At 42.1% G+C, this 16,697-nt stretch overlaps 1 long non-coding RNA gene across 1 annotated transcript in view; it reads right to left on the bottom strand.

Annotated features, from left to right (window-relative positions):
* Positions 1-1,995, bottom strand: part of LOC308176511 — a 48,740-nt gene extending 46,745 nt beyond the window's left edge. The window contains exon 1 of the long non-coding RNA XR_013938295.1: positions 1,088-1,995. This is a non-coding gene — a long non-coding RNA (uncharacterized lncRNA). The remainder of the gene's footprint in view (positions 1-1,087) is intronic.
* Positions 1,996-16,697: the final 14,702 nt, after the last annotated feature.

The following is a 16,697-nucleotide window of genomic DNA, read 5'->3' as shown; positions in this document are numbered from 1 at the left end:
CCAGACCTGGACTTCTATAAATAAGATTTACTCTATTGGCTAAATAATGACATCTAAACTGGTCTGATTTAACTGACTATGGCAGTTCTTAGAGCAAAATTTAATTACACTTTGTACTTATTACAGTTCCTTTGTGTGCCTCTTGCTTCCCAGCAATTTTGAAACGTAGACTTAAGTCTGCTATACAATACATCTCCATACCTATAGTGACATGTGCTAACAGATGGCACTGTGCGCATGGAGCAGCAGATCAGCATGAGTTGTCATTTGTGGTGGCCCTGAAGTTATCGTGGCCCCGCGCAAAATGGCATGAAGCAATCACCAGCCATTTCCCGCTGGATGGTGAGAGCATGACTCAGCACTGGCACTTTTTATAACGTGCAAACACTCTACTTTTTAGAAATGCTTTTATATTTATGGAGTGCATTCATTATGGAAGCCTGCTAAGTAACCAATGCATCGGGATGATGCTGCTGAACCATAAATGCAGTGAGAGCGCTGACATTTCGGAGCCCTGGGTGGACTGAGCAGCGCGCCGCGCCTCCACTACGGAAGAGGCAAAGACCGCGTGCTTGTGTATATCGGGTAATATTGCTCTATAAAATTATATTAGACATGCATTAGGGGCTGTAACAGAAGACAGCCAGAGTAAAGGATATGCGCAAGCAGGAAAGAAGTGCAGGCAGGGGCGGCGAGCAGCATGAGCCCGACTCGCTCCTCTGGCCGGGGGAGCCACCAGCATCCCCCACAGGCTGGGGGCTGCAGGGCTATGCCTGGAGCCAGAGCTCCAGGGCAGCTTTCACACACACTTCTGTGTGGTCTGAGGAAATTCAGGGTTGACCTGAGGTATGGTCCTGCCTTACCTGTGAGTGACACACTGCAATATTAAGAAAACATGCCATGATGCAGGTGCAGGCACACGTTCTTGATGCAGTTTAAAGATGGGATGTCCTAAAACCTCACCTTTCCTCCAAACTCTCACGCTTTAAAGCCTCATAGGAGCTATCCAACACCTGCTACCATTATGTTGTGATCACATTTCCCACATTCACACCACAGGCACTTTTTGGCACAGCTTTATAGGTACCTGCAGACAGCCTCGATGCCCGGAGCCGTAGAGCTGCTGCCACCTCACCACAGCCGGGTGCAATGCCCCAACACCTGCCTGATTTCAAGCCTCTCAGAGGCCGGGCCAGTCAAAGGGCACCATGGGAAATGTAGTCCTGTCCTCCTCCTCCTCCTCCTCCTCCCCACCTCACACATCCATGTGGGACCCTCTGACCAGAGATGCAACATTTGGGGGGCCCAGGCTCAGCTGGAACATCCCTAAGATGCAGTCAGAGCCTGCTCCTTTCTTCACAGCCTCTAAGGACACAACTGGCCCCTGCCATTTGGGACCCTCACCTGGGAAGAACTTCCACAGGGACTACATTTAGCTGTACTCATTGCCACAGCAAATTTTTTCTGATGCCTTTTTGTTTCAGCTGTTATGACTGCCCAAGCACTGAATATTTATATTTTTTACAGGATTAATTGTCCTTCTATTGATGCCTGAATTCAAGGTTTCACAGCAACATCCTCCAAACCTGTTATAGAGGAGAATCAGAATTTTGTAAATGATTGGTGGAATATTCTTAGTTTGTGTGCTTGCATGTAAAGAACCACTTACATGCTGCTTTAAATACAACAAAGTGGACCACGAATATTTCAGAGGATAGGATGTTACTAGGCAGATAAGAATTTCAGATGCAAACCTGAAAGTATAATTGGCATATGGGCAAGTAGTAGGAAACTGTTCAGAATATATTTTCCAAAGATCTAAGTTTTCACCATTTCTCTGCAGTGGAAATGCACTAGCACACGCATTTTCATCATCAAAACCCCACAATGTCATGACCTATCACAGAACTGTGGACTTAGGGCCCAATAAATTAATGTAAAGTAATTGCAAATGTTTGTTGTTTTCTTTCAAAATGCAAAATACAGAATGAAAGCTTCAACCAACACTGTACCAAAAGACCTGGTTTCATTAGGTGATAGTACAAGTGGGGAAATGCTCTCTAAATGCTGGGTGCTGGGGTCCAGCCCGAGCGTGGCTCAGCCAGGGCATGTGGCACTGTGACCTCTGGTCTATGGGGTCCCTGCCGCAGGCACCAAAACCACTGGGGGATGCACAAGTCCCGGGCCCACTGCTCACATTGAGGGAACCCGTCTGGAAAATCCTCAAGCCAATTTTTTTTTGTTTACACTGGAGAGGTTTGCTATCAGGGAGTTTGGTGTTCTATCAGAAAAATGAAATTCGTGTTTCTGCAGACCTTTTTATCGTTTCAGACATGTTTTGATCTCGCTGTGTTGAAATTAACCTCCGCTGTTTAGCATGCTTCCTTAAAACCTGTTACAAGAATATAAGTCTGAATTAGATGCTGCATCTACAGAAACATTTTTCTTTCAAGCTATAAGGCCAAAGAAGAAAAAGAAAAAGAAATCAGAAAGATGGGTCCAGCTTTAATTACAGCAGTACAAATATTACACTGGCAAAACCCTGCAGAATAGACACCTCTTAGCATTTCCCTCCCAGAACCACAGCAAAACACATGAAAGGTCATATACAAGATAGGATTTGACACAATAAGATTTCACTCCCATGTTAATGCACCTCAGATCAAGCCTGCAAAAGTGAAATAATAAATTTAGGAAAACAAGCAAAATGACCCTACTGGTTGGTTGGTTTTCTAGATACCATCTACATATTTTAGAAACGTACAACCTTCTAATAGAAATGAATAAACTACTCAACCATAAAGTTGCTATAGAAGATATGCTTGTTCTGATTGGAAAGGGCATCTGCTATCTGCAATATTGATAATACTTTTCAAATTTCGTCTGCTTTTGTTTGCATTCTGTGTCGTCTGTTTAAACACACTGGGAATAATAATGAATCCCAGCATTATCTCCACTTTTTCAAGGCCGAACATATAACTTTATCACAAAAATAATTAAAATTCTTTGGCACTCTTGTATCTTTTCCATTAAACGTTATCAAGCAATGACAATAAACTAACATCAGTACAAGGCTGCCCATATGCTGCTTTTAAAAAGAATGCATTTGTCCCAGGGTGAGATACATGAATTTTGTGTTTACAGGGTCAAACAATTCCAAAGTTTTTTACAGTGTAAGGACTAAAAATCTGTGCATGCACACACACATGCATATGCGCGCAAGTGCCCACACATACAGACACACACAGAGCTGAGGATGGTGGGTTCAGGGGGAACACCTACAAACTGGCTTGTTAGAACTTCCTTTCACAGACAGATCTTAACAGCTTCACAATTTGGAGAACTAAAGATGTAAATATTTTGCATATTTGTACAACGCAGTCAATCCAATAAATGATGCTCTGAAACATTCTTGGATGTGACATGCAGTTAATCTCAGCTGTAGTCAATGAAGTTTTTCCTGAAGTGAATTTCATATACAGGACTATATATTATCTTCTACACATAAGAGTAATGTTGCAACTTTATTTGGAAATTAATAATTTTAGTTTGGTATGTTTATCATCATTTATAAACCACATTTCCTTTGTTATCTAAGGTAAAGGAAAATTAAACATATCCTCTGATTAATCATTGCTCAATATTGGTTAATCCTCATTAGTTATTTAAGAAAGAAGCCACCAATAGTTCATTTTTCACATACTTCTGATAATTTGCCAGCAAAAACAGTATAGGTTTTAAAATACATTGCTAGAATATCTGACTCTGAAGTCTCTATAATTTTTATTACATGTGCTAACTTCTGCTTAAAATGTAGTAAAGCAATGATGTTGATCTCATTTCAATACCACATACACAATATTGCATAGTAATGCACTGGCTTTTATAAGCCAGGAAACAGTACCAACTCACTAAACAGATCCATCAGGATAATTGAAGAACTCATTTCAGGAGAACTCCCATGTGAAGGCAGAAATGTTAAAAGATGTTAAATTTTCTTTTTGTGTATTGTTGGCTCGCTTGATAAGCAGAAGCAAGTTTATACAACTCTGCAGCTAGTGTAGAATGCTTAAGCAAGAAATCCATAACTTTTAATATGATGAGATTGTCCTGCTAGGAGAGATGGATTTTTTCCAATATCACTGCTAACAAACAAGTTGAGTTTCCTGTATCAGCACATTTCTCTTTCTACTCTGCAGCACACATGTGCTTCATTTAGAAACAATACATGGCTCAACATTTTTGGCATATTAAAAATGAAACAAGTACGTTAGACTAGTTGATGGACAGGTATCCTAACAGGTTTCCTTGAAGTACAAAATCTTATAGACACGCTGACAAGGTTGGGGGAAAAAAAAAAAAAAAAAGGTAGAAGCGTGAAGTTATTTGTGTCAACTTCACTTCCAAGATTTAGTGGCAATGTTACTTACTGGAGTGACTGCTTGGTGGACAGATAACGTCACACAGCATCTTATTACATGATTTCAAACCCCTATGCACAATCTCACTTGCTGCAGAAAACTTAAATATGTTTCAGGTAGGAGCTAAATAAAAGACATTACTTTTCATCTGCTTTTTCACTTAATGCTAATATAGTCACTTGTCAGCGGATGTAAAAGTAAAAGAGACAAGGGTTTATTTTTATACCTCACAGAACAGCAACTGGTGATTTCCCTTAGATCATTGTTTTTGTGTGTGCAGGAGCTAAGCTTTTTTCTTTTAATATTTTAGACATACTTTATTTTTTATTCAAAACAGTTTTATCCCAACCCTGACACACCGATATTGTCAGGAAGGGAGGTGTGATGTTTAAACTTTACTGGGTGTCTTTTCTCATTATATCTCATGAATGTAGGTGGTGCATCTCATTACTCCTAGGTCTGATCACCAGGCTCACATTACTCATTTTTTCTTAGGCTGGGCTGCAGACATGACTTTGTGGCTCACTTCAGAGGACATATGTAGCATATGTTTCCAAGAGCTGCTGGCAGGGCTGTGGCATGGAGCTGCAGCCCTGCCGGGGCACACTGAGCAGCATCAACGCCGTCATGGGGCAAGCTGCATGCCAGCAAAAACAAAAAGGGCAGGAGTTGTGGTTTTCCACACACAACAACACAACAAGGAAAAGGCTGCTCTCTCATCTGCTCTCTCCCTAGATGACTTTGTGTTTATATTCAAAAAAAAAAAAAAAAAAGGCAAGGAAGTGTGAGGAGACTTCTAAAACCTCCATGAGAGGGAGGGTGAAAGTAGGGTGGTCTCCAGCACCCTCAGGCAGGCGATGGGACCATGTAATCTCTCTCTGGTGAGTAGGCCCCACTGAGGGAAAGCTCTGCAGAGCTCCTGGCGTGGCTGTCACCAGTGGGCAGCTGCCAGATCTGTTTTATGGGACCTGCAGGATGTGGGGCATGCCCTGGCACTGCTGAAGGGGACCGCAAGCCATACAGGCCGCAGGGACCACAGCTGAGCCAGGCCTACTCTCCTGGGCGCATGGAGGGAGTGAGCTGTGAGGGGCGGCTGCCAGACTACAGCAGACCGGGCGCACTCACTCCTCTCCCAGCACTCTCAGCCGTTGTGCGGCAGGATCTGCAGCCTTTGTTTAGGCTAATTACCAGGATACCGCAGTCTCATGGCTTTGCTTTCTTTTTCACCTTCTTCCCTCTCCCTATCCAACCTCCCTTTGGTTTTCTCAGGCCCATACGCCTACTCAATTCAATTAGCCTTGGATACAGCACCGAGGCCTCAGATACCTGTAGTCATTATCCCAAGCACTTTTCATAAGAGTATGGATATTAGTCCCAAAGTCCTGGCAAAATTCCAGCTCAGTTAATGTATTTACAGTCTAACCTCCCCAAACATCTCTCTTAGTTTTAAATGTGGGAGTTATTCTCCATTTTTTCTCCTTACATTGTTGAGTAGAGTTTCTGGTAGAGTTAAACTTTTTCTCCATGGCGGAATAATGCAGGGTTTTTCAGCCTTACTAGCATTGCAGCATTTGGCATTTTTTAAAGAGGGGCTTCTGGACTCCCGAGACTAAAAGAATCCCGCTTACCAGACCCTCTCTTTCTTTAAAAAAATAGCCTCTAATCCTCCTGTAAGAAAGCTTAAAGCACAAAGCTCCAAAACAACTAGAAGATGCAACTCAAAGTCTGTTATTGTATTTAAAATATCCATGTGTTTATACTGTCTTGTTGGTGGTGCCAGGCCAGTTCTGGTGGCTGTGCCCCTGGCTTTCTCCAGCCAACTCTGGGTGCTGCGGCAGGAGGGCCACGACTGTGGGCCAAGCCTGGCACCTACACCTCTAAGTCACCAGGGCAGCTGTTTTAAGATGCCGTCTGAAGGTTTTGGCTGGTGCAGGCATCCCTTGTGCTCTGCTCAACCCCATGCAAACAGAGGGATGATAAATATTACTGTGTCTTGGCCAGACTAAAGGACATGTGCCCGTTTCAGGCCCTGCAGAAGTCACAGATTTAGCTTCCCAGCACTCACGTTGGTCAGTTTTCTTGCTGGGGAGATAATGGGGTGTTTGGGGCCTGATTCTTTCCTCCATCCTCTGGTGTAACTCCCAGATAGGAAGATTAAAGAATGGTTAAATAACATGTCATTTCATCTGCAACATTATTTACTGGGGTTGTCTCACAAACATCCCTCTTTGGCTCACACACCTACCTGTACCCCCACCCAGCTACCCGATATTCAAAGACAATCAACAAATTAATGATTTCACATTTTCAGCCCATTAAATTATTTATTGCTGGTGTCAATAGAAGGTTTTTAAAAGGTAAAATATATTTTTATATTGACTGCCAATTCTACATGGATGTAATGGCACCAGGCAGTGTACCACATCATGAAATAAAAATTAAATTGTAGTTGGGCTTTTAAATCAACTCAATTAAAATAAAGAGATTCTTGGCTTGATATAGGGAAATATTTGTATTTCCAATTCTATTTGTTAATACATTGACATATGTGCTATTTTTTAAATGTAGCACTAAGTGCACTTTCTGTCAATGCCATAGATTTTTTAATAGACTGAGAAAATGCATTTCATTTCTTCTTATTTTCCTTCAATACATCATTTGGTTCTGCTTTTTTGCCTGCATGAAATTCATTTTCTAATGGAAATATTTGTTTTGTAAATCAAATATGTATTATGCACAAAATGCAAAGCACAAATTAAATTATGTTAATGAAATGAAAGAGATATGAAATGCATATTTCATGGACAAAACATAACCTCAGCAAACAACCATTTCTTGATAAAATCTTTAAACACAATCTCGTTCTGTGACAGACATATTGTTAAAGCAGATAGCACCTCATTTAAATGGTTTCCTTTAATATTAGTGCTTAGTATATAATTGTAAATAACTTTTGGGATGAAAAACCAATAATGAAATACTGTCTTTAATAGTTTGCTATTGATGTCAGCATAAAATTTGTAGTAGTTGAATATTGGAAATTGGGAGTGTGCACACATATAGTCAAAAGCTGTAAATGATTGCATATTTAAATAGAGCTGACTAAAGCAAAGATGTTATAGATATTAGTAATAGGCAGAAAATTATGCTGACCTAACATTATTTGACAAAACCCACTGTTTTAAATTATATATTGGTTACACTTAATGAATAATAGATTCTGTAGGTGTTGTTTCTCAGATCATAATACTGATGACACTGTATGTTGGAGGCTTCTTAGTCATCCTTCTGACAATAAAACAGGTAGAGACCACAAAGGTCACCAAAATAGAAAATTGTATTTATGGGTTTCCATACTACCCTAGTCTTCTGCAGGACAAACATTTCCAAAACAGGAGCAAAACACGCATTCCAAATTAACCGTGAACAAATACAATGGCAAAAAAAAATAATAATAGTAATCACTTTATATAAAGCTGGGGATTTCAGGTAGGTTTGGGGCTGCTTTGGAGTCATTATATGGATTCCGTTGGTCTGTTGGGTTTCATCACTGTTTTGCTATTGATCAGATTCGATGGGCTGGCCCACGTCTGCGCGTACATCTCTCCATCCACCTCTCTGAATGTAGATTAAATCAAGAACAGAGCTCTTGATACATAAGCCAATTCTTTCAGACATTTAAGGGCAGCAAAGAATGCATTAAAATCACCAAAGGGACATCTGTGTCTTCTCGCCTATACTATTTTTATCAACAATGCTAAGAAAGCGAAAGAACAGCATGCACGCTTAAAAGAAAAACCAGCACCAAAACTCAGATGATCATTAGAGAGCTGGGAGATGCCTGTAATCTAACAGGTGATAAGGAGACCAAAGCGCTTGTTTGAATGTTCCTATTCTTTGCATGAGAGCAGGAGAGCTATACATAATTAATTGGGATCTGCTTCATTTTCTGAAGGAGAACGTATTTGTTGTTATATTGAGTGTTACAGAAGACACTTAAGATTCAGGAACTGATACCTGATAATTGTTTATCATCTCATTTTTTTTTTGCAAGGGGGGAGCATGATATATGGGAAAATCAGGACAGTGTTATCTGGAGGCTTTTGGCTTTTAAGTCACTTTGGTTTTAGGTCTTAGCCTGGTACCATGACTGCCAATCACAGGAGTGCAGCACCCATTTGTCAATAAAGCAGGCGACCAGAGTGCGCCATCCACAGCGGGACAGCCCCCAAACCTTCCCAGTGCTGCTGGAAACAGGTGGGCTTTTATCAGGTGCATGGTATGACATTGTACAGGTACAAGATATGAATGCTCTTTAGGTATAAAAAGAAGAGGACAGCAAAATGCCTGAATGTGATTATCATTATAGCCTTCTTTTGCTTCTGGCATAACAAAAAAATTCAACCAAAATAAACAGTCCAGCTGTGTGAATCTTAGCTCCTTTTGAACCAGGCCATCAAACTGTCTCTCTGCCGTAAAGTAAAAATCTTCCAAACACTCAGAATCCCCAGACTTGGCAATTTCCCCGGGACAACCCAGTAAATTGCTGGGGAAAAGAAGTATCCCATGTATCGTAAAATACTGGAATTTTATCCCAAACAAAGGCCAAAAACTTCTCCAGAGGGAAAATCTGAAGCCAGAGCTCCAGACATTTAGAGCTGGAGGAAGAGTTTCCTTCCAGTGTGTCAAAGAATTCTCCTTGGCAGCTTACAGAGTTGTTTGACTGGAGCTCAGTAACACAGAGAAAGCTTGATAGGGCAGAAAATGTCACAGAGAAGCAGCAGAGTTTGGGAGTGTGACTGTAACACATCTTGAGGGCCACTGAGCAAAGTCTCCAGCTATCAAAGGCAACAGTGTCACTACAGTTCTGCTGCCGGGGCATTAACAGTCAAAACTGGTTGGGTACATCCCTGTGCCATGAAAACACTTCCAGTCCTCCTGTATGGTGTTTGGGTGCAAACCACAGGACAAACACTATTTGGAGTCAACGGAATTACAGATATATAAATCAGAATAAAATCTGGTCCCCAACAGTTCCGTTGTGTATATATTACCTATAGAAGAATAATGGATGCTAAATCTAAATTGTGCTTCCTACACTTATTTCATAGGAAATACAATTTTTTATCCATTTTATCAATTTTCTAAAATGAATCTTTCCCTTTTTCATTATCAAATTTCGATCTCATATCATTTCCAGCACCACCCCAAGCCATTCTGGAGTTCTCGTTTACATCACTAGAGATTAATATTAGGTGTTTGTAAAAGGAGGATATTAGCTTCTCCCTTATATCTGTCAAAATTAATAACTTCTCTATCACAGATAACTCCAGGTCAATATTAGATTCACAGATGTGGCCAGGAATAAAATGTATGGAAATATAATATCTCATTTATAAGTATCCAAAAAGGAAAGGGGGAAAAAAGTAAGTGTTTTCATTATTGAAATTTAGACTGCAACTGTTCAAAAGGTCAAAAGACTTTGAGGACTGAACGTATCTACCATATGGCCTTAGCCTTTCAAACAGAAAACAAATTGGAGGTCAGCCCAGAGGAGAAGAGAGAAATGAATTTCCTCCAAACGGGGCAAAGGAAGAGATCAGAATCCTCTCCATATTGCACGTATGCTTCTATCTAAACCTACATGGTGGCCAGAAGAAGGGCTCCAGTCATAACTGTTTGTACAATAATCGATGCAAATCCTTGGGTGATGATGGATAACGGTTATGTCTGGCAGATGTCCACCTCCTGCACGGCTGAGCCAATGTGGTACCTCCCGATGTTGCATTGATTTAAAGGGAATTGCACATTCAAAGTGACCATATTGCAGCAAGTATATCCTGTGCCCTTGGTCCAGCAGAGACGATGTTGATTAAACTTGTTAATGGACCATACTGTTGTCTCCTAAAACCCACTGATTTAGGAGCATTGTCAGACACAAAGCTCATATGTGGCCTGTCAGAGGTAAGGCAGGTTCCCGGCCACCTCTTGCGGAGCTCTCCTGACTCGCAGGGCTTTCTCTGACCCCAGGCATTTTTAAGAGTTGCACCAGAGACGGGCTCAAAGGCTAAACTGCACTCTTTGTGTTGGATTTCAACTCTCATTTGGTTCCCTAAACATGGACTTGGGAAGTTACCTCCCAGGCTTCCCAAGTGAGAATAATTCTTTTAATCTTGACTGGCTCGCAGTGGCTTTCCATCCACCTGCACAGTACCACCTGCCTGTCCCTGTCTCTTCACTGCAGTTGTACCATGGAGGCAGTGGATCAATGGCTTGCACTGGGAGCATGGGCTCAGAAGATGAAGAGGAGAAGAGAGCTGAAAACATGAGATCTATTTTTTACATAGGCTTCAAGTGAGAAGGTGAGATAAATACATACTGTGGGAATACAACAGAGGAGAAGCTGCATGAGTTATGCCTTCAGAAGTAAATAACACAGGAGCCAGTGATTTAAAGGCTGTTAAATGAATTTTACCAACTATTTTATTCACTGTGATCAAAATTATATCACTGATGTTCTTACTAATATATCCCATTTGGCTCAATAATCTTTTATTTGTAATTACAGGTGAAAAGGTCATTTTAAAAAAGCCTGCAATGGGCTTTAAAGAATTATGCTGCTTTCATTTTGTGTTTATAAGCAATTGAGTATAGAGGATGAAATTAACTAACGCTACTTTCTATGAGAAAAATATTAAAATGTCCTCAGTTCATATCCTCATCACCCAGAGGGTTTTTCCTGTTGTTCTTCAACCACAGTACTCAGTGCCGCTAGTGTTGGGCCCCAGCCATGGACCTGCCAAGGAGGGAACACCGCCTCTCCCCCTCTTCTTTCTGAGCTCCCCCAGCTCCAGATGACCCACAGTAAAACCCTTTTAACCGGGCTTCATCCCTTGCTGAACCAGTTAAAACTCTGCAATAATAAGCAAGAGACAGTCTTTGTTTTTCCTTCAGCTTTGGGGTCTGTTTGAAATGTGAAAAAAAGAAGCAGCCCCACCTGGGCATGAAACAGAGGGAAAGGAGGGCAAAGCAGTTGTTTCCCCCACCCTGGACTGATGCTGCCTCCTCATCTTCTCGATGCTGCTGCTGCTTTTCTGGAAATTTAAAATAAAACTCATTAAGCCTCACTACTGCCAAGTTGTGCTGTGATGAGCTGTGGTGTGAAACCCTCTCCGCCTGCCACATGAAGGCTGAAATGTCGAGCGAGCACGCCACCAGTGCCCAGGCCCAAGGGGCTGGGTAGGTACTGGGCAACCATTAGCACCAGCACCACTCCCTCCAAAGGTCCCTTCTGAATAGGCACATTCTTCCTCCTAAGCATTCTGTATACAAAATGATCCCTCTTTTTAAAGGAGAGCCTTCTCTGACCCATCTCACCACATTTCAGCTTGAAGTGCTGTTTGTCATCACTAAGCACTACTCTGCCAGCCAATGAGTGGTATTTCTCCCTGGAGTTGCTCTCTGCTTTAATAGGGTGTGAATACCTGAAACAGCACCGGTGCACTATTAATTGTTATTCATGTTTGGCTTCTAGTGGGGAAACACAAAAGCTGTTACATGAACTTTTCTACTTCAAGATGATACCAATACGTATAATATTTCAAAAGATGGGGAAAGTATCTTGGTGATCTAACCCAGCTGAACTCACAAAAACAAGGACCTCTCCTCCATTGGGAAGAGTAAACTATTGAAATGGGACTCTGAGAAGATCAATTAATCAGCCTGTTCCCTTGTGTACAAACACAACCCTTAGACCTCAGTTCTCCAAGGCTTGCATATGCCTTCCTGAAGACATTCTCCACTTTTAGTTGTTTTTCTTAACATTAGAAATTAGGAGGAGAAAAAACATGTTGTCCCTTCAGGCTCAATGAGTAAGGGTTGGGGTCCTCCAAATACAACCTCAGTGCTGGGAGATGAAGTTGGAGAGCTTAAGAGGAGGAGGAGTAGAAGGAGGAGGAGGAAGGCTGCTGCTGCTGTGGGGTCTTCCCACCTGAGCAGGGTAGCGATGGAGAAAGAGGAGATGCCAGCAAAGAAGGTGGGAAGTGCAACACATTGCTGGTGACTTTTAACAGGGGAAATTGGAAAGAGCAGTGGCAGCCAACTCTGCTTCCCAGGCAGCCCGGAGAGGATGTGAGGCAGAGGCAGGGGAGCAGACACCCACACGTTTCTCATAGGAGCAATGGGTGGAGGCTCAGCAACCAGCGAGTGTCTCCTGACCATGAGTATGTGGGAGATTCACAACAGAGAAATGTTTCCAGCCACCAGGGCAGAGAGATACTGAAACATCCACCTGGGATAATCAGGTTTAAGATACCACCTGTGCAGTTTATCATGAGTTTAGGCCTAAGAGATTCCTTCCCACTCTATGTCCTTCTAGAAGGGGGAGAAAACAAAACAAAACAGTAATCTACAATAAATGAAATGAATTTTGATACATTTGATGGATGTTGTCACATAGAGATGGCTGGGAGCTTAAAAAAAAAAAGAAGTCTGCAAATATTCATTCACATTTTTAAATGAATTTACTGCAGCCACGTTGATTTCCCCCTGGGATTTGCTTTCTGCACACTTTTGAGCAATCAAGTTTTACTGGGCAAATGTTTGCACAAGACAAATTTCAAAATTGCATGCAGAGACAGAATTTTTTGTGTTTTCATGCCAGACATGCTTGTAGGCTTCTCCAATGAGCAGGCAGCAACAATATCATGTGATTTATCTGACCCATCACAACCAACCCACATACCTTGACTAACGAAGATCAGACACCCACAGTTGTTTGTGATCAAGACACAGAGTTGTTTTTTTAATTACAAAGCTATCCATCAGTAATTTCAAATAATAAGTAAATTGGAGGGAATTGTGATCTGTCTCCAGATAGTCTGTGAGCAGAGAAAGCAGCTAAATTTGTTGAATAAATTATTCATTATGGATTATTCGCTCAGCTCTACTGCAATAGCAGTGACATTGTTTAATTTAATAGCACATTAAGGGATCTTTTTCCTTACACAAATGAGTGCATTGCTCCCAGCAAGTTGACTCTTGAAGAGGCAGAACTGGAAACCTGTAAGAACAGCTACCCCTGTCCAAGGCTTCAATTAGGTTTTGAGTAGAGAAGACCTTCATAACACACCACTGTCTATATTTGGCTACAGTCCCTCTGTGGAGATACGAACTTACTTGGCAGAATTTGGAGCTGTGTAAGTCTTATTGAGAAAAAAAAAAAAAAACATAGAAACAAAGCACATGGGTTTATTTTTATTTTCTTCATTGAGAAGTTCATTGTGCTTTCAGATGGCTCTGAACATCCCAAAGCCAAAAGAAAACAACTTTTCTTTACATTTCATTTGATTGTGGGCAGGCAAGTGCAGTTTATGAGCCCTTCATTTCCTTATCTTCCACTGCAAACATCTAGCTGCTCTTCCCAGCCCCAGCTGTGCTGGAGCCAAGGACTCAAAGCCAAACTCAAGAAGAGTGAAGCCCTGCCTACCAAACCAAGCCTCGCTGAACGGCCACTGCAGGAACACCAGTCTGGTTGATTTTGTTGATCTTACAGTTTTTCTCTGAAGACAATATCAAAGATAGTGAATATTTTATAGCTCATTTATGAGAAACTATCTGGGGAAGGAACCTCTCTGGTAATGTTTTTTTTCCTCTGCAAAATGAAAACCTGAAAAACATCAAGGATCTACCATACAAACAGCTGTAAAACATCATTAAAACCCAGTCCTGGCCATATTCTTTGGTTTATATTTTCAGGTGTGACTCAGCCAGAGTCTCTCACTCTCATGGTGCCCAGGGCTCACCTGCATCCCTACAGCACTGCCCATCAATGCTCTCAGCTGCACATTGGCCTCCTTCAGCACAGATAGACTGCTGCCTTTCAGTGCAGGCCCAGAACATCCTTCTAGCACAGCACAAAGATGATTTTCTAGGACATGACGGGGCCAGTGGCAGTCAGGGTTGGGGACAGATGAGCCACGGTGGGTGGCAAAGGCTAGAGCTCTAAGAAACCTTCACATCAAAAAACATGATGTTTGTGGGAACCCTGAGTGCAAGCATCCACACAGACATGGGAAGGGGAGCTCCTGAGCAGGTGGAAATTAATTTTCTGCCACTGTTGAGAATGAAAGAGAGAATAAGTAATGTACATCTTTCATTTGGGTCAAGAGCTAGAAAACTACCAGTGAGTGAACACAACAATGGGACTGCATTGCCCATTCATGGATGCTGAATGTCATACCCTGAAATATCCTAAGTGACCCAAATACAACTATGTGGAGAAACACCAGCAGAGATCCTGCTCCACTCTGATTTTTCTCCTCTGCACTTTTTGACGCTGTGCTTTTTTAAAAACATGGCCCCCTGAGTAATGACCTGTGGGCAGTAGGTGCAGTGCAGCCTCCCAGGGAATTACTACAGTAGGTGAGGAAAGGGTTCCTCCAATCTAGCAGCTTCCTCTCCAGTTTTCCATTGGCCATCCGCACCACATGTGCCCGCATGGAGCAGATCCCTGCCCGGCTGGAAGCGAGAGGAGCAAACCTTCAGACAGTGCTGGTGGCGGAGCCAGGAGAGCTGGCTGCAGCACGCATGGGCAGCTGAGCAGGGGACACGATGGGCAGCCCCAGCTCACCTCCTGCCACCTGCCCCCACAATGCCACACGTCTGCCATGTGTCCAGCCCGGCCGTGCAAGACACTGCCTCCAGGTCCTTTGTCCCGGCACAAAGGGCCTGATGCAGCACAGGCAGGCACTCAAACACAGTTAACAAAGTGTCCGCTTCTGCTCTATCAGGTCCTCTGTGAGTATTCCCCTTCTCTTGTGATTCTGGTTTGCAGCTACCATTATAACTCAGCATTGAAAAGAAGGTGGGAAACCTTTAGTGGCCAGTTCAGGGCTGAAATCTCTCATTTATGTATGTACATGTGCCATATGTATCTATAAATTCCATCCAGACTTCTGGCCTTTCCACTTTCTACATCATTCTGCAGCTACAAAAGAGAAAAATGAGTATGACAAAGAAAAGCAACAGGGCACCCACAAAACAGCACAGAAAAGTAAGAGCAATGCTGCATGGATCCATTGAGTCCCATCAGAGAAACTGCATTGAGCAAGCAAGGGGCACAATGAGAAACCACCCACACAGGCACAGGCCTTCCTCCTTCCCTTTGGTACCAGCATGTATATTCCTTTCTTCATGTATTATATTTAATACTCCATCTATATTATATATCTATATGCTAAGCTACAATATTACATTCATTTTAGCCTATCCGCAGGCAAGTTGCCCTGTTACGTCTCTAAGCACCTACACCATATCATTCTGCCTATAACCTTAAAATTGAAATGCCATGTCATATTTTCTACCGTCAGTAGCAAGTGTTATCTTACCTTACACTCTATTATATCATTGTACTTTCCTCCCTGCTTGATAAGCTGTCAATATTGTTTTGGCATGAGAAATTTCCATCTCGTGCATCAGATGATCTCCATGACCTTTAAGCAAGTTGCCAGTAAGATAATTTACTCACATTGTTGCGACAAAATAATATCTCTTCTGCCCAGGTCACGTGACATGATCATTACATGATTTTCCCCAAATGATTAAATTTTGCACATTTGGAGGGTTGAAGACCTCTGTGGAAAATTGAAATTGCTAGGTTGCTTATCATCTCAGTTAACTACAAACAGTTAAAGAAGCTACTGGCCATTGCTTCGCCCAAGGAACACAGCCTGAATTCCCGCACTATGTTTAAGTCTCTTTTTCCTTTTTTTTTATTTATTTATTTTTAACTGCTCAGCCTTTTGCAAGGCATGTTTTAATACAATCGTCTTTGCAGTGTCTCATATTAGCAGGAGGATGTGATCACAAATATCACATCCTTTTGGCATCTTTTTGGCTCTCTGTGCATAACAAAAATGTCAAACAGATTTTAATGAAAGGCTGCATGCTCGTGGGTATTGACAGTTTGACATAGAATCCTAATTTTCAGATGTCTTGTTCTTACTGTTTTTAACACACAAATACTTGCAGTATAAGAGCAATGCACCAAAACCACAGAAAGCCAGTATTTATATACTGTCCTCCTATTCTCAATGGGCTCCACTCAGCAACGTGCCCAATTTCTGTGGTTTTTGGCCTTAGAGTTTTTGTGGCTCGGCTGCAATCACGTCTAATCCCAATTTAGAAACCAAATGGTTTCTTTTGCTCACCCACAGAGCCCAGGATCCTGCTGCGGCTGCGCCCATTGCGGGCACAGGGGGCAGCCCCAGCAGGATG

The sequence above is a fragment of the Anser brachyrhynchus genome, assembly GCF_964034855.1.
Source record: "Anser brachyrhynchus genome assembly, chromosome: 12".
Classification (NCBI taxonomy): domain Eukaryota; kingdom Metazoa; phylum Chordata; class Aves; order Anseriformes; family Anatidae; genus Anser; species Anser brachyrhynchus.
Note: the sequence above shows the minus strand (reverse complement) of the source record. Positions and strands in the feature narration are given on the sequence as shown.